We start from the raw sequence: 27,586 nt of genomic DNA on the forward strand, positions 1-27,586 counted from the left end.
ACATTTAATTCGCATCATTGCTCTAACGAATCATTCAGATCCAGCTACGCTGACTCGGTACTCTCGAGTTTTGCGGTAGGCCTATCTGCCTAACGAGAACGAGAGAAGAGATTTGACGTCACATAGAAGTTAAGTTGGAAATCATTAGCCTAAATATACTTACTTACATACTTACTTACTTACAAATGGCTTTTAAGGAACTCGAAGGTTCATTGCCGCCCTCACATAAGCCCGCCAGCGGTCCCTATCCTGTGCAAGATTAATCCAGTCTCTATCATCATACCCCACCTCCCTCAAATCCATTTTAATATTATCCTCCCATCTACGTCTCGGCCTCCCTAAAGGTCTTTTTCCCTCCGGTCTCCCAACTAACACTCTATATGCATTTCTGGATTCGCCCATACGTGCTACATGCCCTACCCATCTCAAACGTCTGGATTTAATGTTCCTAATTATGTCTGGGGAAGAATACAATGCGTGCAGTTGTGTTGTGTAACTTTCTCCATTCTCCTGTAACTTCATCCCGCTTAGCCCCAAATATTTTCCTAAGCACCTTATTCTCAAACACCCTTTACCTATGTTCCTCTCTCAGAGTGAGAGTTCAAGTTTTACAACCATACAGTAGAACCGGTAATATAACTGTTTTATAAAGCCTAAATATACACTACAATAAAATACTATAGGCTAATAAATATTTCATTTTACATTTGGTAATAAATATGTAACTGTCCTCGGTGTAATCGTGTTCGATTCCCGACAAGGTAATAAAAAATTAAATCCGTTGGTTTATAATGCTCATAACAATGAGGATGCATTGGGCCAAAGAATTCTATTTTCGAAAACTTGTGTTTAGTATCATATTAAAAGAGACTTATTTGATAGATATCAATGTATGCTATCTTATAGAAGACTGCACAGTTTTCTTCTTCAGTTCTTCAGTTTCAAAGGTTCTTCCCTTTACCAACTTCTGCACTAATTTCTTTCTCATCTTTGGAAGAAATTATTTCACTGACGTCTCTTGGGTTCCTGTATTGGAATACTATAACGGTAAAACGTCTCCATAGCAACGCGTTTAATTGTTGTGACGCTCCAAGTGAAAAGGGGAGAAAAGGTCCCAGTGGTCGATTTATTGAATGACCCACTTACATTTGTCTTTAGAAATAATGAAAGAACATATCAAACGTTCAATTAAATACATTAATTTTTATTCTATACTAGCTGTACCCGTGCGCTCCGCTGTACCTATTAGAAATAAATATAAAGTAATTACATAATTCAAATAGGACGTTTGATCCAGGGAACATTCGTGTTTGATAGAAGGATAAATCGTTTAATATGTTACTTAATTTAAATTGCATTTAAATAATTAAAATGCGATCATTTTGGTCCAGAGACACTCATTTAGTGCAATGACAATTCCTTTAACATGTTTCTTAATTGTTATTACATGCAACCATAGTTTAATGAAGATTGACATATCATTTAGTAATTAATTAGCTTCCGATATTACTTCATACAAACACAGAAATATTCTCTGTAGGCTATGTTTAATAGCTTTCGATTGTTGTTGTCCAAGGCCCCTTATAGACGAAGTCACTTGTTTTTATTTCATTACTACGCCTTAGATGGCGTTGTTATCTTAATTTTAAAACCCTTTTATCTCATTAAATATCAGTCCTATCAAAATTTTGTATGGAATAAAACTTATCGGAAATCATTTTTAAAGAAACCTTTGTTATGTAACATTTTTCATGAAAATTAATAATAAGGGAGATATTTCAATTTATTTAATTCAACTCCCCTTATAACCCCCCATTTTAAATTAGGTGTTTTGAATGCTATATATCCTAAAATCTAAGTTACAACGAACTTAATTTATATTCCAATTTTCATATAAATCAGTTCAGCCATTATCGCGTGAAAAGGTAACAAACATACAGACAGACAGACAGACAGACAGACAGACATACAAACAAAAATTTCAAAAAAGCGATTTTCGGTTTCAGCATGGTTAAATATACATGTTAGGACCAATTATTTTTGGAAAAGCGAAAATTACCAGAAAAATTTCGGCTACAGCTTTATTATTAGTATAGATTTAATTATGTTAAACATGACTACACACTCGCTTCAAGCAAAAAACTATTTTCCATCACAAATTCTTTACAGCGATTACATTACATAATATTCATCATTAATATTTTATCAAAATGTTTAAAAAGATATCTACTACAAATTTTCGATACAGCGATCACGGATACACTTCATAACCAATTACTGATGTAGATCGCAGAACATCTATTACGAATCTTTGGTATCCGCTGCTAATATTTCGAAATAACTATCACAAAAATATCCCACATGCCGAGAACGGAGGAAACAGTGAGTATGAGGTTTAAAAAATTATGATGAAGAAGCTAGAGACTGGAATATAGAAAAACTGGGAGGTTACAAAGAAATGAGGAGGCGACAGAGTGAGGTAGGAGGAAGGAAACATGTATTAACAGCGAACAGACAGATAATATCAGTAAAAGAAAGGAGTGGGTCGTGGAAATTCAAGAAAACGACGTTGCTGTGCAGCAGAGGTGCTCTGCTTCACGTTGGGAAGTTCTCGTCGATAATGTGCGCCCTTAACGCCATTTCCGCAGAATTACAAACTTCACGCGGTATGACTCCAGACTTTTTCTTCAGGATTAGGCGGCGCAGTTCCCTGCGAGTTGGTTCGTGGAAGCAACTCAACTCTGCCACTCGCAGAAATTACGCGGCCCTATCTTGACTGTGCAGGCTTTCTTAATGCCGGTAGAGACCCGGCACTGGAACTCAACTGAGAGCTACTACATCAAATCCATTAGAGTTCACACAAATGCGCACGGTCAGTTCTTGTCTGGCGGAACTTCAAGACGGAGAATATACAATGTTCGACATCTATGTAGTCGCGTTTGGTTTTTAAACTCGTCAAAAGAGACGCCACTTCTTCTGAAAACCAGAGGAAAAGCAGTAGGCCTATAGAAATATAAAATAAAACTAAGTTGAGTCATTCAAATTTGTTTTTTCCAGACTTTATTTTTTTCCTATATAGGCCTATTAAAATATTTACAATAGAATGTTACCAATTCGGTCTAATTGAGACAGCATCCAGTCTGAATTAAAAGAAATTCCGAATTATACAGAATTTACTATAAGAGAATTATTTATTATAATAATAATAATAATAATAATAATAATAATAATAATAATAATATGTTAGGAGAAAATCCACAAACGATTAGGGAAAATACGAAAATTTTACGTGAAGCAAGTAAAGAAATAGGTTCGGAAGTAAATCCAGAAAAGACAAAGTATATGATTATGTCTCGTGACGAGAACATTGTACGAAATGGAAATATAAAAATTAGAAATTTACCCTTTGAAGAGGTGGAAAAATTCAAATACCTGAGAGCAACAGTAACAAATATAAATTATACTCGGGAGGAAATTAAACACAGAATAAATATAGGAAATGCGTGTTATTATTCGGTTGAGGAGCTTTTATCATCCAGTCTGTTGTCAAAAAACCTGAAAGTTAGAATTTATAAAACAGTTATATTACCGGTTGTTCTGTATGGTTGTGAAACTAGGACTCTCAATTTGAGAGAGGAACATAGGTTAAGGATGTTTGAGAATAAGGTGCTTAGGAAAATATTTGGGGCTAAGAGGGATGAAGTTACAGGAGAATGGAGAAAGTTACACAACACAGAACTGCACGCATTGTATTCTTCACCTGACATAATTAGGAACATTAAATCCAGACGTTTGAGATGGGCAGGGCATGTAACACATATAGGCGAATCCAGAAATGCATATAGAGTGTTAGTTGGGAGGCCGGAGGGAAAAATACCTTTGGGGAGGCCGAGACGTAGATGGGAAGATAATATTAAAATGGATTTGAGAGTGGTGGGATATGATGGTAGAGACTGGATTAATCTTGCTCAGGATAGGGACCACTGGCGGGCTTATGTGAGGGCGGTAATGAACCTCCGGGTTCCTTAAAAGCCAGTAAGTAAGTAAAGTAATAATAATAATAATAATAATAATAATAATAATAATAGTGGAGTTACGGCCATCAAGCCTTCTCTTCCATATCACCAGAAATATGTACACATACGAGATTTTTGGACAGCAGCTAAAAAAAAAATTGGTAACGTCCAGTCCAATTACATAAAATTTAGTGAAGAATTGTTTTCAGAACATGGAGTGATACTAGGAGGAAGAAAAATAAAATTCATAAGATTTGCTGTTGATATGGCGTTGTTAGCAGAAGAAGAGATGATACTAACAGATACGCTACTGGAGTTAAATGACAGCTGTGAGCAGTATGGGATGAAGATAAATGCAAATAAGACAAAGACCATGGTCACAGGAAGAAAAAGTAGCAAGCATAATAACTAGGATGGTTATCTGCGACATCAACATGCATTTTGCGCTGTTAGGCTGAGAAACTGTAAAAGTTTCGATAAGACACTGTTGGTACTACTGCCCTTATGTTATGCAGACGCAAGCAAAATAACGAAGATTGGTATCTATGAAATCGACGTGCATTTTGTGCTGTTAGTTTCAGGAACTTCTGACGGGGACAACTTCATCTTCCAACAGGACGGAGCACCGCCTCATCAACATCGGAGTGTTACAAATAAGAAATTATCTGCATGAAACCCTTCCGCAGAGCAGCGTACAACAGACGACAACCGCGCTTTCGCACAGTGGCCACCAAGGAGCCCCGATCTCACACTACGAATTTTTTCTTTGAGAACTGTTTACAAAAGCAATGCCAAATATCGATGCAGGTATGTTACATTGGGTTTATAATGAACTAGACTATCACCTTGATGCGTGCCGTGTGAGACAAAGAGCACGTATTGAACATTTGTGAGTTTCCAAAGTAAACTTGAAGAATTAGTCTAGCTTATAAAACAGTGCAAACTGATTCCTGGTAACATTAATAGTTTTATGCTCGACCATGCCGAAATGTAGTAATTATACAACTGGTAGTAGCCCTTTAATGCACCTCATTAAAGTACACCTATTCATTATAGTTCAGTTGTTCAGCCAATGAGAAATCACCATTGTAGCATTATAAAACCGCAAGTATCGATTATTCTCGGATATGCAATCGAAAGACAACTAGCGAAACGTCACGGAGGCTGGAAATCCAATACTGTCGCAGAAGGTATGTTCTGTTACTATAATAATTAGCATTAATTGTAAATAATATTCAAATAAATTCAATTTGTCATCTCGTTTTTCAATGTCTAACTTAATTTCAATGTTATATCAATATTAATATTTAGTTTACTCTCTAGATTATATCAAGGTCAATGTGGACATCTGTTCCTCGGAAAAAATCAATACTTTCGCGTCTGCGCACATCTCACAATTTAGAAGGTCAGTTCCGCTCCTCGCTTAGATAACCATAACATGAATACTTATGAATAATTTCAAGTTAGAAATATGGGCGAACATAAAAAGTCGTATGAAACTTGCCTATAATGGTAATTAAGACGCTCGTATGAAAATTATGAAACTCGCTTGCGCTCGTTTCATAAACAAACATACTCGCATCTTAATTACTACCATTATAGGCTCGTAGCATAATGTATTATTGTACTATGAAATATTCAAAATATGTATTTCTTTTGTAATAATCCTCTATAATCAACATTTTTCTATTTCCATTGGTCTATTTTAAATTAAATGTTTATTTTATAACTAAAATAATGTATCAAAATAGGCGTACTTGCACAGATGTCAAATACAATCCAATGTTATCGATTGTAGTGGTTCACACTGTGATTATCGATAAATGCGACTGTCGATAGATCAACATTATCACTCGTAATAAAACAATTGACGAAATACAATAATATTTAATAACCTAACATATCTTGTTCAAAGTCCACACTAATGCACTATAATAGTTGAACTTGAAAAAATTAAGAATGTGTTGTCAACCATGATGATATCATTACAACAGAGAACATAGCCAAAATGTGATACATTCCTAATGTGTTTGAATTAAAACCTGTCAACAGATCTTATGTCCATACATTTTCTTGAGCAGTGAAAATGCTTGCTACTCACCATATCGTCTGTGTCCTTGCCGTGTCCGGGAGGCGAAGTGAAGGCCAGGGACACCTTAGTTCACCTGAAAACATACATTTTCATATTCAGAAACGATGTAGGGTAATTTTCATGTATTGGTATATGCTTCAATCTAGTTGCTTTACCTATTTTCTCACTAATAAAGTACTAGCTAAAAGCACCCGGTGTTGCTCGGGTTTTCCTTTTTGCTTCAGACTTAAGGAGATCTCGGCAACTCAAGTATAGAAAAACAAAACGAATTACTGTCTTTACTAAGCTTTCCTAGTCCCTAAAGATGAATCTTTACATGGTGTCACTTACATGAATTCTTAGCCAAAACACCTGCCAAGATTAACAGAATTTAAAACAGATGGAGATCAGGCACCGAAGAGAAAAGATGTCATCATGTACCTTATTGTTTCTATTTTTAATTTGTTTTGTTTTGTAGTTCAGCTAAACATTTACGTAGTTTTAATGTAATGTTATTTTATTTAATATTTCAATAACAATATTGCCGCTTTTACAACGGAAGAAGACGTGACTGGATGACGTCAATAAGACAACTACCTGTAGAATAGGCCATTTTAATATCATAATTTTTATTGTTTTCAATAATTTAACCTCCATCTGTCCAATTTTAATGTAGCCTATGTTCTTCTCCGGGTTATGAAGGTTAAGTGTGGAAACTTTGGCAAATATCGGTCAAAGCGTGTAGATTTGTATTGAGTACATACATACGTACGTACATACATACATACATACATACATACATACATACACACACACACACATACATACATACATACATACATACATACATACATACATACATACATACATACATACATACATACATACATACATACATACATACATACATACATACATACATAGCCACATTTACTTTTATATATGTTTAATATCCTTATTTTTCATAATATTAAACCAGTTTTTGCTTGCTTTACCTAATTCATCGGTTGTTGCGAGATAAAGCAGTTAAAAGTTTTCTTAGATAATTTTCCGAATCATGATTATAAGAGTCATATAAGTAAATTCTGTTAAAAAAAATAGAGTATACTACCATCATCATCAGAGGTTAGTGTTCCTAGACTGTTTCGTATTCAACGCTTTAAAAACTGAACGAAGAAACTTGTGTCCTTTGTGTCGTGTCCTTGCAATTCTGTATTCGTATAATTTGGATAACTGTTTTTGCCCATTCTTCTCATATGTTCCATCCATTTCTGTTGATATATTTTTATTTCTTCTATAAGACTGTAAATACAGTTAAGCCTGGATTTTACATATTTTAATGTACCGAAGTACATATGATATTTCCATGCAGATATTCTGCGTCATCATACGATGAAAGAGTAATGCAACGGAGAAAAATTCTCTCCAGCACCGGGATTTGAACCCGGGTTTTCAGTTCTACGTGCTGATGCTTTATCCACTAAGCCACACCGGATACCCATCCCGGTGTCGGACAGAATCGTCTCAGTTTAAGTTCCAACTCTTGGGTTCCCTCTAGTGGCCGCCCTCTGCACTACGTCATAGATGTCTATGAACGCAGGACCGAAGTCCACACATGTGCTGAGGTGCACTCGTTATGAGTGACTAGTTGGCCGGGATCCGACGGAATAAGTGCCGTCTTAAATCACGAAGTGATTTACGCGTATCATATATATTATTTTAATGTAACGAAGTACATATATTTCCATGCAGATATTCTGCGTCATCATACGATGAAAGAGTAATGGAACGGAGAAAAATTCTCTCCGGCACCGGGATTTGAACCCGGGTTTTCAGCTCTACGTGCTGATGCTTTATCCAATAAGCCACACCGGATACCCATCCCGGTGACGGACAGAATCGTCTCAGTTTAAGTTCCAACTCTTGGGTTCCCTCTAGTGGCTGGATTTTACGTTTTTGAAGATATTACTCAAAATGAATGCAAAGCCAAGGAAACTTAAATTTGCATAGGTTTTGATGCTACACACATTCAAGTAATATAACACAATATGCAGGACAATTACAAAGGATTCATCAGGTTTTAAGGGCTGCATAAAGAAATATATAACACTTAGAATAATGTATGATGCATCAAAATAAACAGACACTGTTCAAGTTTCGGACACACCTTCATAAGTGGTTATATCAGCGTCGCAGGTGTGCCGGAATTTTGTCCCGCAGGACTTCCTTTACATGCCAGTAAATCTACTGGCATGGGCCTGTCTCTTTTAAGTACACTTAAATGCAATCGACGTGAGCCGGGATCAAACTCGCAACCTCGGGCATGGAAGACAGTACTCTACCGACTGCGCCACTCAGGCTGACAATTATCTAAGAAATTATGAGTTTAAAAGTAAGGAAAAATATGAAAAAAAAACCTATAAATTCGGTCCCTATTTATTAGTATGTATGTAAAATTGCAATTTATTTCTGCTATATTACGTAACAGCATTAAGAAAACTCTGAAAACCATTGCACTTAAGCCCTTGTTGTTTACACGAACCTCCCGCTCTTCCCAGTATTTGTTTCTAAAGCGTCAATCCTTGCACACTTTGGTATTGTTAACATCGACCCCGGTTTCCCCCAAAGCCTACTGCTCACCCTGTCCGTGGGGAATCGATGCGCCATCCCCCTTGCGTATTGCTAATGGCGCACTGCCATTTGTTACTTAAATGAGTGGAGAGGTGCGATGCCGCCCTGGGGAGAGGAATATATCACAAGTTTAGGTGATCACGGCGATGAACTTTCTGGATCTCTGAAGCTGGACTTCCCCTCAGGACTCGTTCACATCTTATTTTTTCTACAATAGTGCAATCTTATGAAATGTCCAGGAAGTACTCGCAGAGATTCTGAGAGAAGGTGCACAGTCAGCTAGAAAAGGACCGCAGGAAGGTAGCGGTAGTAGTGGCACTATATCAGTAGCAGGAGCACTAGTATTAATAGCAGTAGTAGTATCAGTAACAGTATTAATAGTAGCACTATATCGGTAGCAGTAGCACTAGTATCAAAAGCAGTAGTAGTAATATCAGTAGCATTAGTAGTAGCAGTAGTATCAACAGCAGTAGTAGTAGCATTAGTAGTAGCACTATATCGGTAGCAGTAGCACTAGTATAAACAGCAATAGTAGTAGTATTAGTAGTAGCACTATATCGGTAGCAGTAGCACTAGTATAAACAGCAATAGTAGTAGTATTAGTAGTAGCACTATATCGGTAGCAGTAGCACTAGTATAAACAGCAATAGTAGTAGTATTAGTAGTAGCACTATATCGGTAGCAGTAGCACTAGTATAAACAGCAATAGTAGTAGTATTAGTAGTAGCACTATATCGGTAGCAGTAGCACTAGTATAAACAGCAATAGTAGTAGTATTAGTAGTAGCACTATGTCGGTAGCAGTAGCACTAGTATAAACAGCAATAGTAGTAGTATTAGTAGTAGCACTATATCGGTAGCAGTAGCACTAGTATAAACAGCAATAGTAGTAGTATTAGTAGTAGCACTATATCGGTAGCAGTAGCACTAGTATAAACAGCAATAGTAGTAGTATTAGTAGTAGCACTATATCGGTAGCAGTAGCACTAGTATAAACAGCAATAGTAGTAGTATTAGTAGTAGCACTATGTCGGTAGCAGTAGCACTAGTATAAACAGCAATAGTAGTAGTATTAGTAGTAGCACTATATCGGTAGCAGTAGCACTAGTATAAACAGCAATAGTAGTAGTATTAGTAGTAGCACTATATCGGTAGCAGTAGCACTAGTATAAACAGCAATAGTAGTAGTATTAGTAGTAGCACTATATCGGTAGCAGTAGCACTAGTATAAACAGCAATAGTAGTAGTATTAGTAGTAGCACTATGTCGGTAGCAGTAGCACTAGTATAAACAGCAATAGTAGTAGTATTAGTAGTAGCACTATATCGGTAGCAGTAGCACTAGTATAAACAGCAATAGTAGTAGTATTAGTAGTAGCACTATATCGGTAGCAGTAGCACTAGTATAAACAGCAATAGTAGTAGTATTAGTAGTAGCACTATGTCGGTAGCAGTAGCACTAGTATAAACAGCAATAGTAGTAGTATTAGTAGTAGCACTATGTCGGTAGCAGTAGCACTAGTATCAATGGCAGTAGTAGTAGTAGTATTAGTCGTGACATTAGTAGTAGCACTATATCGATAGCAGTAGCACTAATATCAATAGCAGTAATAGTATCAGTAGTAGCATTAGTAGTAGCATTATATCGGTAGCAGTAGCAGTAATATCAACAGCAGTAATAGTAACAGTAGTAGCATTAGTAGTAGCACTGTAGCAGTAGCACTAGTATCAACAGCAGTAGTAGTAGTATCAATAGTAGCATTAGTAGTAGCATTATATCGGTAGCAGTAGCACTAATATCAATATCAGTAATATTATCAGTAGTAGCATTAGTAGTAGCACTATATCAGTAGCAGTAGAACTAGTATCAACAGCAGTAATAGTAGTATCAGTAGTAGCATTAGTAGTAGCATTATATCGGTAGCAGTAGCACTAATATCAATAGCAGTAATAGTATCAGTAGTAGCATTAGTAGTAGCACTGTAGCAGTAGCACTAGTATCAACAGCAGTAGTAGTAGTATCAATAGTAGCATTAGTAGTAGCATTATATCGGTAGCAGTAGCACTAATATCAATATCAGTAATATTATCAGTAGTAGCATTAGTAGTAGCACTATATCAGTAGCAGTAGAACTAGTATCAACAGCAGTAATAGTAGTATCAGTAGTAGCATTAGTAGTAGCATTATATCGGTAGCAGTAGCAGTAATATCAACAGCAGTAGTAGTAACAGTAGTAGCATTAGTAGTAGCATCAGTATCGGTAGCAGTAGCAGAAGTAGTAGCAGTAAAAATATAGTAGCAGCAGCAGTAGCAGTAAAAATATAGCAGTAGTAATAGCAGTAGCAATAATAGTATCAGTAGCAGTAGTAGTAGCACTAGTATCAATAGCAGTAGGAGTAACAGCAGCAGTAGTAGCATTAGTAGTAGTAGCAATAGCACTAATATTTTAGTAGCAGTAGCAATAGAATTAGTAGCAGTAAAATGTAGCGGTAGAAGTAGCAGTAGTAGTAGCAGTAACAATAACACTAGAAGTAGCAGTAGCAATAGCAGTACTAGGAGCAGTATTAGTAGCAGTAGAAGTAATAACAGTAGTAGTAGTAGTAGTAGTGGTGGTGGTAGTAGCAGTAACAATAACACTAGAAGTAGCAGTAGCAATAGCAGTACTACCAGCAGTATTAGTAGCAGTAGAAGTAATAACAGTAGTAGTAGTAGTATTAAAGTAGCAGTAGTAGTAGTAGTATACACAGTAGTAGTGCACAAATTACGTTTTAGTTGGTACTGTAATATTTTACAGCACTGGTGCAATAATGTGGCATATTTTTATTGATTTATTTTACGACACTTTATCAACTGCTATGTTTATTTTTTTTTTTTTTTTAGATTTATTTATTTAACCTGGTAGAGATAAGGCCGTCAGGCCTTCTCTGCCCCTCTACCAGGGGATTACAACTATAACATGAACAATAAGATTACAATTAATATTAAATTTACAATTACAATTACAATAAAAATTAAAGTACGACAAGAATACCTGATTAATGAAAGCTAGACATTTTATCATAGAAGTTAAGAACAAAGAATATTTTTGTATTTACTAAATTACAAATTAAACCTACAATAACAAAATTCTATAGTGATGAAATTACCGGATATTGAGATATTTTGTGGTAGATTAAAAGAACTATTTACAAGAAACCATGTCTGAACGAGTCTCAATTACTGACCAAGTGCCTAGTAAGTTTGCGTTTGAATTGAATTTTATATCTAGCGTCTGAGTGAAATGATTGTGATAATGCCAGCGAAATGAGTCCAGGGTCCAATTTATTGCAGCAATTATGCACGCAGCTATGTTAAGTGAACAGCATAGTTCACATAAAATAACTCTTCCTGTATTGAAATCATCATCTTCTTCTTTTTCTAAATTTGTCGGAACTGTTCTTCTACCCCTGCACTTGACACTCAATATTCTTTAGCTCATAAATAGCACAAACTTTATTCAAATCGGAAAAATTCAACGCGTGTGTATAAGCACAACACTCTAAATGACAATAACAAAAGATAAACAATCTCCTAGTAACGCAGTGTTGTGACGACGAACAAAAACGCTACGAATTATACATCAATCTAATATAATCAAAATAAAAAGTAAAAATCCATATTGTTCGGCACATTGCAGGACCTTATATATTACCTACCGGCTAATACTAGAGCTGCAGGCAGAGACAAAAGAAAAACTCGTAAGATCTAGACCGAAACTCCAGATTCCGTGAGTCAAGGATGGTTTGTAGGTTATTTTACGAAGCTTTATCAACCTCTAAGGTTATTTAGCGTCTGAATGTGATGAAGGTGATAATGCCGGTGAAATGAGTCCGGGGTCCAGCACCGAAAGTTACCCAGCATTTGCTCATATTGCGTTGAGGGAAAACCCCGGAAAAAACCTCAACCAGGTAACTTGCCCCGACCGGGAATCGAACCCGGACCACCTGGTTTCGCGGCCAGACGCGCTGACCGTTACTCCACAGATGTGGACACGTGAGCCAAACTCCAGTTTTACTATTAACGTAACTTCCAGGTTATACGATACTGATAAGATGTTAGTAGAAATAATGGGATTGATTAAAATATTTCTATATTCATGGCATGTCCACGGGAAAGTATGTGTAATACGCCATTTAATTTCAATTCGAGTGGGAGCCAAACTTAGAGCCTCATACCTACAAAGCAGAATTCCTGCAAGCATCTCTATATGAGATGCCTTTGGACGACAAGTACAGAATTAATGAAGCGTCCATACGAAGCTTCTAGAACCCATCGTAACAATTCACGGCCACAGCATATTGGAAGGAATGGGTTTTAATGTCCTTGCTCCTGATCCCATTACGCCTAATGGAGAGCACAGAAATGGTCAAGAGACACTATTACCTCCAGGTTTGTGGCTAGTTTCACTACCTTGCATCCAATTGTGCCACATATTACGGTAAGAGTGTACGGATTGTCTCTCAATTAGTTGTAAATTGTTACAAAGCAGTAGTAAACCAATAGAAACTCAGCAGGACAAAACAATAGACCCTATTCTTAAGACCAGACGTCTCCAAAAGCGTACTCGCGAGTAAGCCCCTGAACGGGACCGAAGCCAGTACGTTCCGCCTCACTCATCCCCACCTGTACTGTACTTAATGTTTATGCGCAAACGAAGAGCAGTGGCGGACTGCCATTATCATTGTGTTGGTCGGAGTGTTCCACCGTTTCACAATGTCTTCTAATCATGGACGTAGTACATTCAAGGATGAATAGGAAGAGAAATTTTTTTGTGTTAGTGGGGAGAATGTGAAATGCTTAATTTGTTCGAAAATTCTTAAGTGTGTGTTAAAATTTAACATGCGACGACACTACTCGACTCTGCATAAAGAATATCATACAATTACAGGTATGTTGGACATGTGAAAATAATTTATTTTGGGGCTATCTGTATAACTGTTTGTTATACATCATAATCAGTATATTACAATACGTTTACACTCAATTCCGCATGACAAACATATAGTTTTTCGTTTAATTTTAGGTGAAATGCGTAGACCTACAAATATTTTGATAAATAAAAAACAATAAAATACAAACAAAAATCACACAAGTGTCCTCAGTCTTAAACAAAAAAAGCTACTTGCTATCTATGTTCTAGCTTTGAATATTAGAAAATCAATGAAGCCCTTTACAGAAGCATCATTTGTAAAATCGTGCATACAGGACGTTACTAAAATACTGTGTCCAGAACGAAGTCAAAGTTTAAGAAAATTAAATTGTTTCCAATTAGATTTCAGAGAAAGAATTTCAAGATTTTAAATGTAATTGAATCTGAAGTCGAAACCACAATTAACCAGTTTGTAGCTTACTCACTTGCATTGGGCGAAAGCACAGATAGAAACGACAAAGCTCACCTTGTTATTTTCATCCGAAGAGATAATGAACATTTTTACTGTGTCTGAATGTCTTCTAGATGTAATTACAAAATACAACTGGAGAAGAACTTTTGTAGGCACTGAAAGGCACCAAAGAAACAAAAGAGATTGAATTTGCAATGGTTTGTGTCTATAGCAACAGACGGGGCTCCAGCTTCATAGTATGTAAAAATAATATACAAACGTATGATAATTTTTATTTGTTTAATGTTATTATTTGTAAACGTAAGCAGACCGTTGCCGCGACCCCCCACTGATCGCTCCCATCTGTTGAGGTACGAGTCTCTCCCCACTTCTACAGCCTTACAGCACACTGTGTTCGGCGGGCAGCATCGAGAGCACGAATGACGACACGCTTTTTGGAGACCTCTGCTTAAGACCGTGAGAATGAAAGAAACGGAGGGACGCTACAGAGCTGAAAAGTAAAAATATATTCTTTTTTTTTTATTTTTTGTTTTATTTTATTGCTAGTAAGTTTCAAATGAATACAAGTTAATACAATGTAAGATAACCTAGCCCACTCCTGAATGAGTAAGACTCGTGCTCAGGAGGGGATTCCAATACAGACAAAATAAAATTAAAACTGAGAGTGAATACAGATTAAAAGGTGTTTAATATGTTTAAACACAAACTATAAATTCAAAACATTTTTTTTTTTATTTTTTATTAATTTGGAGAGGATTAGTGGTTAAAATAATATTAGAATAAATTTATTTAATAATCTGGGACCTTGACTCATGCTATAATAAAAAGCTGTATTGATTTTACATTTTGGTTCAGACAAACGCAGAGAATTCGTATTTTTAGTTCTATATTTATGTATATACCTTTCAAAGTTATTAAGATTTCAGTGAAAATATTTTAATAAAATAAATTAATAAATTTGTTTAATGTAGAAAACTTTGAAATGTTTAAACAACAGTTCAGTTGAGTAATCTTTCTGCTTTCTTAAACAAATTTTTAATACTTTTTTCTGTAGTAAAATTAATGGATATAGGTTGGATTTATAAGTTCCACCCAAACCTATAATACCATACATAAATATAGATTGAAATAATGCTAAATAAATTATACGTAAACAGTTAATTGACAAAATATTTCTTAGAACAACAAAGTAATATAACCTTTTACGTAATTTATTACAAATATAATGAATATGATTATTCCATTTTAAATGATTATCAATAATTATACCTAAGTATTTAACCTCCTTAACTTCATTAATAACTGAACAATTGTCATTTATATCGGAACAATCAAAATTATGCATTTTAATTTGTAATGTAGATGAAATTGGTTTATTACCTTATTATTTAAAGAAAATGGGATAGCTATTGTTTATCGCTATTAATTAAAAGTGAATTCAAATAAACCATTTTTTTTATTAATTTTAAGCCGCAATTTGCATTATAATAAGCATCAGTCCAAGTTTTTCTACTAAAAAGTAAAACACTATCATTAGCATACGAATATAAATCACCTTCATATTCTTTAAGGTCTATCATTAAAAGGTCATTAACATATATTAAAAATAAAATCGGTCCAAGGATTGTTCCTTGCGGAACTCCTATTTTAATTTTTATAAATTCACTTTATTCATTATCAATTTTAGTAGCTTGAAGTCTATCATTAATATAAGATTTTAATAAATTAAAAGCATTATTTATTTATATATATATACATATATTTAGGACGACTTAGAAGCAGAGGCAATTTTGGTTCCGCCGACTTCAAAACATTGAAACAATGACACAACGATCCTCCCCTCGTGATGTTCCTCCCTTCCCACCCCACCACACAGCTTGCTTCTTTGCGCTGAAACTCAAACCCGACTACGCAAGGATCCATTTTCCCCTTCACTCTCAATGCAATAAAAGCGAGCAAATACACTCGAAACGCTGCAACATCAAGTTTTATAGCATCAAGAAGTTTGCTTATCCGTTAGCTAGTTGACTCATAACGCTACAGCAAACTACGTCCTACCAGTTGCCTACAAAACTCAGTTTTCTAACACATCCACACGTACACGTCTTTCGCCCACGTGAGAAGTTCACAAAGAGAACGAATCTAATCTATGCACTTATCAAATTTGATTTTCTTCATTAGCTTAACACAGAGTTTCGTCTATTTTTTGTGGCTCTGAAAAAAGTACTATGATGATGGGAACCGGCAGAACGAAGTGGGATTCATCCTACCTTACATTATACAGGGTGATTCACGGGAATTTATCGTCCCTTACGGAGCTTATTTCCGAAGAAATTTTGAGCAAAAAATGTCATCTAAACTTTTGTACTAATCTCAATCGTACTACCAGGGACTGGAATGCTTTACCTGCAGATTTACTAAAGGCTTTACCAATAACCAAAAATGTATTTAAAAATAGGTTTAAGGACTTTACCAATAGACGGTAGTATACTATACACACTATTAAAGGGTGTAATTGATATTTTGTTATTTGAAGTGTTGTATCAGTGAAGAAGTGTGTTGTGTCAGTGAAATGTGAAGTGTGTTGTGTCAGTGAAGTGTGTTGTGTAAGTGAAGTGTGTTTCTGTCAGTGTATAGTTTATAGTGGCAGTGCAAAGTATTTGAACAGCGAAATGTTTTCAAGTTTTAGTGCAATCAGGATAGAATCAGTGAAATGTGTCGTAGTTCCAGTGCAGTGAGTGAGTTGACAGAGAAATAAGTGTAGTGCCGAAAGGTACTTGTGCAGGTATGAACATATCATACTCGTGGGTTTTAGTTCGAACTTAGGGTTAAGATACAAATTAGATTTACTTTAAATGTTATTTTAAGTGATCGTGCTTCATTTAATTTAGGATGGTCCTTATTATTATTATTACTATTATGATTCATTATTATTAGTATTATTATTAATTTATTATTAATTGTATTTTTTATTAATTGTGTTTATTGTTAATTGTCATTAATTTTCATAATAACTATAACGAAAAATGGACTCCCTTGCTATAATTATTAATACACAAATTCATAATCTTAATAAAATCAAACCAAAAGAAATTAAATCACTACCAAACGAGTGTAATTAGTTACCACTGCCACCGGGTATATACCCATTTGCAGTGTGAATAAATACATACATACATACATACATACATACATACATACATATATATATACAATATTTTCAGAAGTACACTAATTTGAAGTTGTTTGTAAAATACCATTATTCTCGAGTTTTAAGGGCAAAAGAATATTACAAATAAAGAATGAACTATTCAGGAGTATCATTTCTTTAATTAGCTAGTATTCTGAAGCTAAAAATATGTTGTGAATTCCATAGTTGCTTCGTACAGATTTTTTTTTTTTTAACTACAAAATTACATTTTCTTACGCATTTATCACAACAATTGTTACAAATCACGCCACTCTTGTAAAATTCTTTGAGACTATACATTACGATGAATAATTAAACTCTAAAGAATTAAGTTCCTAAAGTCGTATGATTTGTAACAATTTTTGTTATAAGTACGTAAGAATGATGTCATTTTTAGTTAAAATTGAAAAGTAAAATCAATACAAAGCAATTAACAACACATGTTTAGTTTCAGTACACTAGTCAATTAAAGAAATGACACTTCTGAATAGGTCATTCTCTATTTGTAATATTTTTTTACCCGTAAAACTAAATAAAAAAGGATATTTTGTTAACAACTTCAAATTAGTGTAACTTTGAAACTATTGCGATTAGGACACACGTTTATATGACATTCTTTGCTCAGAATGTCTTCGTAAATAAGCTCCGTAAATGACGGTAAATCCTAATGAATCACCCTGTATAGCGCTCCATTTATTTTTTCTATGATAGGGCGCAAAGTTGAATTTACCCACTGTTATCAGTGCATAAAGTTAGCCTTTAAAATACTAGTGTGTAAAAGAAATCACTTTACGCACTGCTGTTCATTTTACACACTGCCGAAGAAAATACTTTATTCAATGTACAAACTTCATTCAATAAGAAACGCTTGCATTGCTTGGTTCTTTAATAACGTAAATATTACACGTAACACAAAATAGTTAACAAATTTAACGTTCATATTTACAGTTTAGGCTAAATTATTCTGAAGTTAGATCTACTATTCATTGCAGCAAGATATAGCATTTAACTTTTTCTAACCGCTTTGTTGATTATATGCCTGGTTTAGATGGCCATGAAATCGAAATTATGAACAAAACAGGCTATCATTCCATGGATAGACTACTTATTTCTTAATGATTCTGAATTCAGACTGCCGTCAAATGATGATTATATTATTATTATTATTATTATTATTATTATTATTATTATTATTATTATTATTATTATTCACTTCATGGTATGATCTCTTCGTCCTTTTGGTTTATAATTTATTGCTTTTTTAGGAAGTCTGTAGTCGTCCATTCTCTACACGTTATTTCTAATCTTGTCTGTAATTGTATATTTTATCAATAAGTGGGTATACTCCTAGTGCCTGCCTGATATCTTCATTTCTAATTCTGTCTAATCTCGTGCATCCTTTTACTTTCCGCAAGAATCTCATCTCTGCCGCTTGTATTTTACTAACTTCAGGTTTTGTTGTAACCCAACTTCCACTTCCATATAAAAGAGTAGGGACTGCCATTACATTGTGGAATTTCATTTTTGTTTCCTTTCTGCTTTTATTCTTCAAAATTCTATTAATTGTGCCACATACTGTCTGGAATGATTGTAATTTTATTTTTATATCATTATCCTTTCTGTAACTTACATCACATCCCAGGTACTTAAAATTTGTTACTTGTTCTACTGCTTTATTATCTATCTCAATCTTAGATCTTACAGTATTTTTGCCTTGAAATGCCATTACTTTTGTTTTTGTATTTGGTATGTTAAAGTTATGCTTCTTTAATCCATATACTGCTTTTTGTAGTTTTGTTTCAGTATCTTATATTACAATCATATAATCGGCAAATACCAGAATATTAATTTTTATTCCTCTATCAATTAGAATTCCAGGATCTACTAGAATTTTCCATTATCGAACAACTTCGTCAGCATAAATATTAAACAGTGTCGGTGATAAACTACACCCTTGTCTTAAGCCTATATTTGTTTCAATTTCTCGAGTTAAATGTTTTCCAGTATTTACGGTAATTCTTGAGGCATTATATAAACTCGTAATCATTCTGATAATGTGCTGTGGGTAGCCTTTAGATTGTAATATTTGAAATAGTTTTGGCCTGTCGACTTTATCAAATGCTTTCACGATATCTATAAAAACCATGTGTGTTTCTAAATTGAACTCTCGGAGCTTTTCTATTATTTTCTTCACTGTGAATACGTTATCCGTGCACGATCTTCCCTTTATTATTATTATTATTATTATTATTATTATTATTATTATTATTATTATTATTATTATTATTACTATTATTATTATAGTAGTAGTAGTAAAAATATTCTATGTGTGTTTTCCAGTTCAACTGATTATTATCCAATTCCAAACCAAGAAACTTCGTTCTTACAAATTCTTCCTCCTTGATGTAACTCTCAATTCACTCCTTCTCTATGTAAACTCGCCCAACTCTCCATTCATTACGCATTCCCTACGCACTCATCCCGTCGATATCTCGCCTAACGCTTTGACATTTGCTTCTGTTTTACTTAGCCGCCCACGTAGCGGCCCACTCATCCACCCAACGTTCCATTATTCAACCCTCTGTACAAATATATAGGCCTATTCCAGACTTTCTTCCGAGAAAATGAGCGGTTTTCGGTTACGTGAGGCACTCGATTTGAAATAGTTTGTTTACTAGGAGAGGAGACTGCAGAGTAGGATGGGAAATATAAACTGCTGTGACCTGCGTCACCTTATCGTAATCGCTAAGGCGGTCAGTGGCGAATTATTAGGAAAGCGCTTGGTTAACGTGAGACTCTCGAAAACTTTTATTCAATTTGGCAAATTAATTCGGCAGCTTTAATCATAAACCTCTTTACTGTTTCTCCGTCGCTGAATTGATTTAAATCACAGGCGAGAAATTGCGTAACTAGCCAATAATATTCCATCACGTTGTCTACGTTTATTTTCTTGAATATTCTGGTGTTTATCAAGATTACTTAATACGAGTAGATTTGCACGTTCTCGACCTAAAATAATTTCACAAAATTATATTTCGTTTTCTACGCACATTTGATAATTTTTTTATAAATTTCTTTTGGAAATAATACGTACAAACAACATTTAATTACTCGTACCTTTTAATGCAGCGTGTTTAAGGTATAATGTCGTATTTAGTATACTACTGTATGCAAATGTTACGATCGTAAATTTTCTTCGGAATAGTACGAAAAAATAACATTTAATTTGTCTTACCTTCTAATTCAGCATGTTCTTTATGACATAAGGAGTAATGTCGTTGTATATTAAATTTATTAATGCCTAATAGGGTTTTCGAGCATAACATACATCGTATGTTCTCCCCTTCTAAACAGCAAAAAAAAACTCTTCCTCCAATTTCCCATGAAATAGTCGTTATCTAACGCGTACACACTGCTTTGATAATGTCATTATGCCACCACTGATATTGCTTATGAAACTGATATAGAACCTGCCCACGCCTAGGAGCTAGGTGAGGGAGGAAAGGGGACTGTGAAGACGATGTCACTCAGAGAGATAAGCTCTGTGAAGGTCAGTGAGGCATACATTCTCAAGTGAGGCACGATGCCCAAGTATGATATAGGCATTGTCTCTAGTTAGTCTCTCGGTATGGTGGTTAGCGATGGTGGCTCCTAGCCAGAAGGTTTGGGGTTCGATTCCTGATTATACCAAGAAATGTTTCATCAGTTACGAATTATTCTTTGGTATGTATAGTCGGGTGTTTTTCACAGCTGTGGAGTAAAGCCTGGTTCACAATAAACCGGGAACGAAAACAACGATAAAGGCTGGTTCACAATAAACCGGAAACAAGAACTAGAACGAGAACGAGAAAGGAAAAATTGTTAAAATGTGTAGATTTAAATGTGACCTATTCAAAAAATAACTAGCAGCTTGCCGGAGCCCGGAAACGGGAACGTGTAGTTGCCCATGTTTCAACTTTGTCGTTATCGTTTCCGATACATTCTGTCATCATGGTAAAACTATTTGATCGTCATATATTTTGTAACAAGGAGGCCAAGACCTAATTTCTTCTTCATGCATCGCTTCGAACTAAATTCAGTAGAATCACTTTCAATATATATGCTACGAGTATATGATGTGGTAAGATTAGCACGTGAATTGAATTCTTAAATATTCTGTGTTATAAATTCTGAAGTTGGTTAAGCTGTGTTTAAGTTGGCTGGCTTGTACTTATGAGAGAAAGTCATTGAACAAGAGACAGGGAGATCAAAAACCCACTAATTTCAATTTTTGACAAAATTGAGTAATGGGCTGGATGATGCTTTTTAATTTGTCCCGCATGCGTGGAAGGCAAGAATACACTAATTTTCACATTCATCTGCATTCTGGGGGCTGTTTTAAAACTCGGGGAAGTCAGAACTCCACTTACTCCACGGAATAAGAGAGTTTTTGCATTCCAAGATTAATTTCCCGGTAGGTGGCAACACTATCGCTCAACCAGCTGAGTAAAGTGATACGATACGGTATTCAGAATGTCACAAAAATCTATGAAATCCATGTAAGTAAGACCAAAAGGCATAATATCGAGTCGATTAACTTCCAGAAACCCAATACAGATGCATCATTCCCCAGTCAACTGAAGTAAAATTCAGCATTGCCATTGAAAGAAGAAAGCAAAAGAACTTGCAAAATTTAATACAGTTTATTTCTGAGGAAACTAGGATGAATTACCAAACTCTGTTTGGAGACAGTAACAATCTAGAATCTGTTGTTCTTGTTGTTTTCTAATGCCAGGCATTTGACAATAAAGTCATTTGACCTCTTGCACTCCAATATTTTTCAAAGATATTGTCATGGTTAGCCACTGACGCACAGATTTTGAGATGTTCTGAATCCATTTAATGATTTGAGTTGCACAATGGACAGTTAGGAGACTGATATATTCCAATTCTATGCAGATTCTTGGCCAAACAGTCATGGCCTGTCGCCAATCTAAATGCAGCTACAGACGATTTTCGTGGTAAATCGGGAATCAACTGTGGATTATGATGCAGAGAGTTCCATTTTTTCCCTTGAGATTGTGTTATCAAATTTTGTTTGTTGAAGTCTAAGTATGTAGATTTAATCAATCTTTTCACAGAGGAATACGTAGATTTGGTAACAGGTCTGTAAGTAGCAGTGCTGCCCTTCTTTGCTAAAGCATCCGCATTCTCGTTTCCCAGGATTCCACAATGGGATGGTATCCATTGGAATACAATTCTTTTATTGAGTGATATTAGTTGAGAGAGCATTTTATTTATTTCTGCTATTTGAGATGAAGGTGTGTTTCTAGAGATTATTGATAGAATAGCTGCTTTGGAGTCTGACAATATAACTGCATTTTTAAATTTATTAATGTGGCAGACAAGATTCCTGAGACTTTCACTTGTTGCAGTGATTTCTCCATCAAAACTTGTTGTTCCATATCCAAGAGATCTATAAAGTGAGAAACAATCTAGAATCTAGGTTCACAGGAAGAACATGAGACTGAGAAAAAAATCTGTAACATGAATGAGACTGTGTTAACATTTTATATTTTTTGTGGTTTTATTTGTGTATTTTGATGTGCTTTGTGGTAATTTGTGATTTTCTGTCTCATATACTTGAAATTAAAAAAAAATGTAACAATGTCAATCTTAATAATAAACTTCCATTTTTTCTCGTATATTCCAATGTTTCATAAGGGAATTATGATATACTTATCTTTTTTTCTTCACAAGGCTCATATTTATTCACTTTTCTTAATCCATACACTGTGGAAGTCAGAAAACCACGAACTCCAACAGTGTTTATTTCAAATTGTAGCTTAAGATAATGTAAAAATTTGAGTTTTGAAGTATTTAATTGATAAAGAATGTAATTTTACACAATATTAATAGATAAATGTATAATGTATACACAAGTAACATCAGAATGCGTAATATCGACTTTACACATCGACATTGACAAAGAGCTATTCCATCTCAAATCGACCGAAATATAGAGAAAATTGACCTTACAATTTCTAAATACAATGAAACTTTTTTTTACGTAGAGAACTGTGATACAATGCTTTGTGCAAAGTTTGGTACGCTTAACCAAAGGTCCCGGGTTCGATGCCCGGCCCCGGAACAATTTTTCCCTTGAAATTACTCAAATCAACTTTACAGGGAGTTATACCTGAAATCTTGATTTGCAAAGTTTGAGGCATCAGAACTTCATAGTGTTTAAATTTAAAATATTGAAATTTAACGTATTTTCATAAAATTAGCATCTTTAAACTGTGGTAGCTCCGAAGCCCTTTCACCCAATGATCAAAATCATGGTTTATTTTGATGCTGAGAAATTAAAGTTTATATTGACATATAAACAGATTTTCTTACATTTTATGGAAATGGAGAAAATTAGATTTTTCCTCATTAAGACGGCTTTGCCACCGAAAAAATATTTTAAATATATATAGTTAGATTCCGCATTGAAAGTACAAATAAACACATATTTTTTACTGATGGTATGTTGATAAGAAAGTATTGAAAATATCAGATAAAGAAAATAAATAGTACGCGCGTGAACTAACCATCTGACTGTGAGACGAGAGCTAGCCGAGACAAGCAAGGCCAGGAGACAAACACGTAAAGTTTCGTCTAGTAGCGCATAACTGGGCTAGCTTTATCACAAGTTTTCATAAACACAGGAGTAAAATGACACCCAACGCTGCTTATCTTCAGCTCTCGGCCAGTGCGTGCGGTACTGCGCCGTTCAAGTCTAGGCGTGTGAAAATAATTTATTTAATACCCTCGAAACTTATTGCCGAGCCACTAAGCAAACAATGCCGAATCCCTCTTAATAATGCAAGGTATTTTTCTCAATATTTTTTTTTTTTTTTTTACATTTTTACAAATTGTCAAAAAGCCTAAAAGTAAGTAAAATAAGATTATCTGTTTCTCTGTGTATAATAAAAATAAGGACCACCTCTTAACATAACCTACCAACTGTCAGCTTCAAAATGAGCTCTCATTCAATGTTTTTCAGTAAATGTTTCCAGAGTTCTGAGTACTGAAAGAGGCTTGTTTTTATAAAATGCCCTAAATTTGTCGCTCAATAATACGAAAACCGTTTGACTTTCGATAGTATATTTTTGAAAATGCACTCTCCTCAGCACCTTGTATAAATAGGGAAAAAATTAGAGCAAAAAAATTCGTGGTTTTTTACTGATCGATTTCATATGGAATAGCCCATATACATATCGATATTCATAGTCGTTTCCGTTCTCGGTTTATTGTGAGTAAAAAATCCTCACATTCACGTCCTCCGATTCCCGTTTCCATTCTGGTTCTCGTTCCCGGTTTATTGTGGACAAGTCTTAACGATTAGCACGTTTGACTGTGAAACGAGCGGACAATTTTAAGTTTTTGTAAAAGCGTTCAATCAACAACTTTATTGTTGTTATTATTATTATTATTATTATTATTATTATTGTTATTATTATTGCTATTACTATTAATTTTTATTATTATTGTTCTTGTTATTGTTATTATTATTATTAATATTATTATAGTTATTATTGTTATTGTTATCATTATAGTTATTATTATTGCTATTGTTATTATTATTCTTACTGTTATTGTTGTTATTATTATTATAGTTAGTATTATTATTATTGTTATTATTATAGTTATTATTATTGGTATTGTTATTATTGTTATTGTTATTATTATAGTTATTATTATTATTGCTATTATTATTGTTATTCTTATTGTTGTTATTATTATTATAGTTATTATTATTATTGTTGTTATTATTCTTATTATTAATGTTACTGTTATTGTTGTTATTATTATTGTTATTATTATAGTTATTATTATTCTTATTATTATTGTTATTGTTATTGTTATTATTGTTATTATTATTGTTATTGTTATTATTATTGTTATTGTTATTGTTATTATTATAGTTATTATTATTGTTATTGTTATTATTGTTATTATTGTTATTGTTATTTTATTGTTATTGTTATTGTTATTGTTATTAATATTATTGTTATTGTTGTTGTTATTATATTTATTATTATTATTATTTTTATTGTTATTATTATTGCTATTACTATTAATTATTATTGTTGTTCTTGTTATTGTTATTATTATTATTAATATTATAGTTATTATTGTTATTGTTATTATTATAGTTATTATTGCTATTGTTATTATTATTCTTATTGTTATTGTTGTTATTATTATAGCTATTATTATTATTATTGTTATTCTTATTATTATTATAGTTATTATTATTATTAATGTTATTGTTATTGTTGTTATTATTGTTATTGTTATTATTATAGTTATTATTGTTATTATTATTGTTATTGTTATTATTATTGTTATTATTATTGTTATTGTTATTTTTATTGTTATTAATATTATTGTTATTGTTGTTATTATTATTATATTTATTATTATTGTTGTTATTGTTATTATTATTATTATTATTATTATTATTATTATTATTATTAATATTATTATTATTATTAGGGCGGCAATGAACCTTCGGGTTCCTTAAAAGCCATTTGTAAGTAAGTAAGTAATTATTATTATTATATTTATTATTATTATTTAATGGTATTCGAAGTAAAACCTCTGGCGTCAGAATCCGACGTTCTAGCCTTGAGTTTTGACAACCAAGCGCCAAATTTGTTCACGAAGTGTTGTACACTACAGGATGGGTTAATAAGAGTTAATGCAAACTGTAGGCTTGGTTGGATCCGCAGCGCCTCTCGAATTCGTTCCAAACGCCATGGCGGCATTTTATACGCTTTGTAGAGTATTTTATGTATCAGAGTGCTTACATTTTTAAAGGGCAGTAAAAGATGAGCCATTCCAGACGTGTGGAAGTGTCACTATCTGCTAGACGCTATTGACGGGCGCAATGCATATCCAGCGGATGTACGCACAATGCTGACAGCGCATGCGTGGGCGCTCCCAGCCCTGATTGAATGACGTACAAGAAAATATGCCAACACAGACTCGTATTTTTTTCTCCCAAGTACACAGTAAATTTCGGAGTACCTATTCTGTGAGTCCTTTACACAGAGTATTCTATTCAATTCACTAGTTTGTCTTCATTGCCGAACATTAAATTTAACAAGAGCATTCGTGGCTCTTTCTAACTCATCTATGTTCACGCAAATCTGGCTTTCAGGTAGAAGCTCTCAGTGAAGCAGGCTTGAATAATTTTAAGGGAAAAATTGTTCCAGGACCGGGTATCGAAAATTTAAATTATAGTTTGTTTAACGACGCTCGCAACTGCAGAAGTTATATCAGCGTCGCCGGTGTGCCGGAATTTTTGTCCCGCAGGAGTTCTTTTACATGCCAGTAAATCTACTGACATGAGCTTGTCGCATTTAAACACACTTAAATGCCATCGACCTCGGCCGGGATCGAACCCGCAACCTCGAGCATAGAAGGCCAGAGCTATACCAACTGCGCTACCGAGGGCGACCCCGGGTATAACAAATAAAACAAAACCTATAAATAATAAAGATATCCAATCAAATAAAAAAAGTCATAACAACAGTGGAGCCGCCCCATTTCACTGATGATTTCCAAGTATTATAGAAGGATTAAGACCATTCGCTTAGCGCACGAATGCTCTACCGACTGAGCTACCCCAGGAACTATACACGACACCGTCACAATTCTTCCCTTTTATATCCACATAACTCAAATGGGCTGACAAGACGCCAGAAACCCAAGTTTGAGTGCACTTAATTCTTTGTAACTTAAATTGTGGCTTTCTCTTAACGTATCTACAGTAACGAATATGTTGTAAAATTAATATAAAAGCGTCGAGTATGAAGAAAGAAATAGTCAATTCAAAACAATCTAATTCCCAAGTAGCCTATTTAACTGTGGTATTAATTTTCAAGTGGATCCAATTCTCTGTAGTAACATAATCATTACTAGACTTCGTGGAAATGCCACGAGAATCGCAAGATTCACTGCGCACGCGATATAGACTGTATGAGGAGGGGGTGTGCAAAGGATGGAGTATGCCTCTGATGTAAACACTGAGCAGTATACTGCGGTTACAATAAAACCTGTATCCTGCATTCAAGAAATATAATGAATGATCATTGAAGTAGCAAATGTATAAACATGTAAATACACAATTATTTTATAGTGAGATATATTAACTCAAAATTTAATGTAAGATACTCACATCATCCTTGAATGTGTGCATTGCAGTGAAAAGTTACGTACATTTTGAGCGACTACAAAGTAGCCTCGTCCGATGGTCACTTAAA

General features: G+C 34.2%; 1 protein-coding gene across 6 annotated transcripts in view; it reads right to left on the reverse strand.

The window, feature by feature from the left end:
• The window catches only part of LOC138712568 (cubilin), a 909,639-nt gene that overhangs the window by 719,966 nt on the left and 162,087 nt on the right, over positions 1-27,586 (reverse strand). For all 6 annotated transcript variants that reach the window (XR_011335744.1, XR_011335745.1, XM_069844493.1 and 3 more), the window contains exon 2: positions 6,118-6,181. The gene's annotated coding sequence lies outside the window, so the exon portion shown is untranslated. The remainder of the gene's footprint in view (positions 1-6,117; positions 6,182-27,586) is intronic.

This window comes from Periplaneta americana, chromosome 13, assembly GCF_040183065.1.
Source record: "Periplaneta americana isolate PAMFEO1 chromosome 13, P.americana_PAMFEO1_priV1, whole genome shotgun sequence".
Lineage (NCBI taxonomy): Eukaryota > Metazoa > Arthropoda > Insecta > Blattodea > Blattidae > Periplaneta > Periplaneta americana.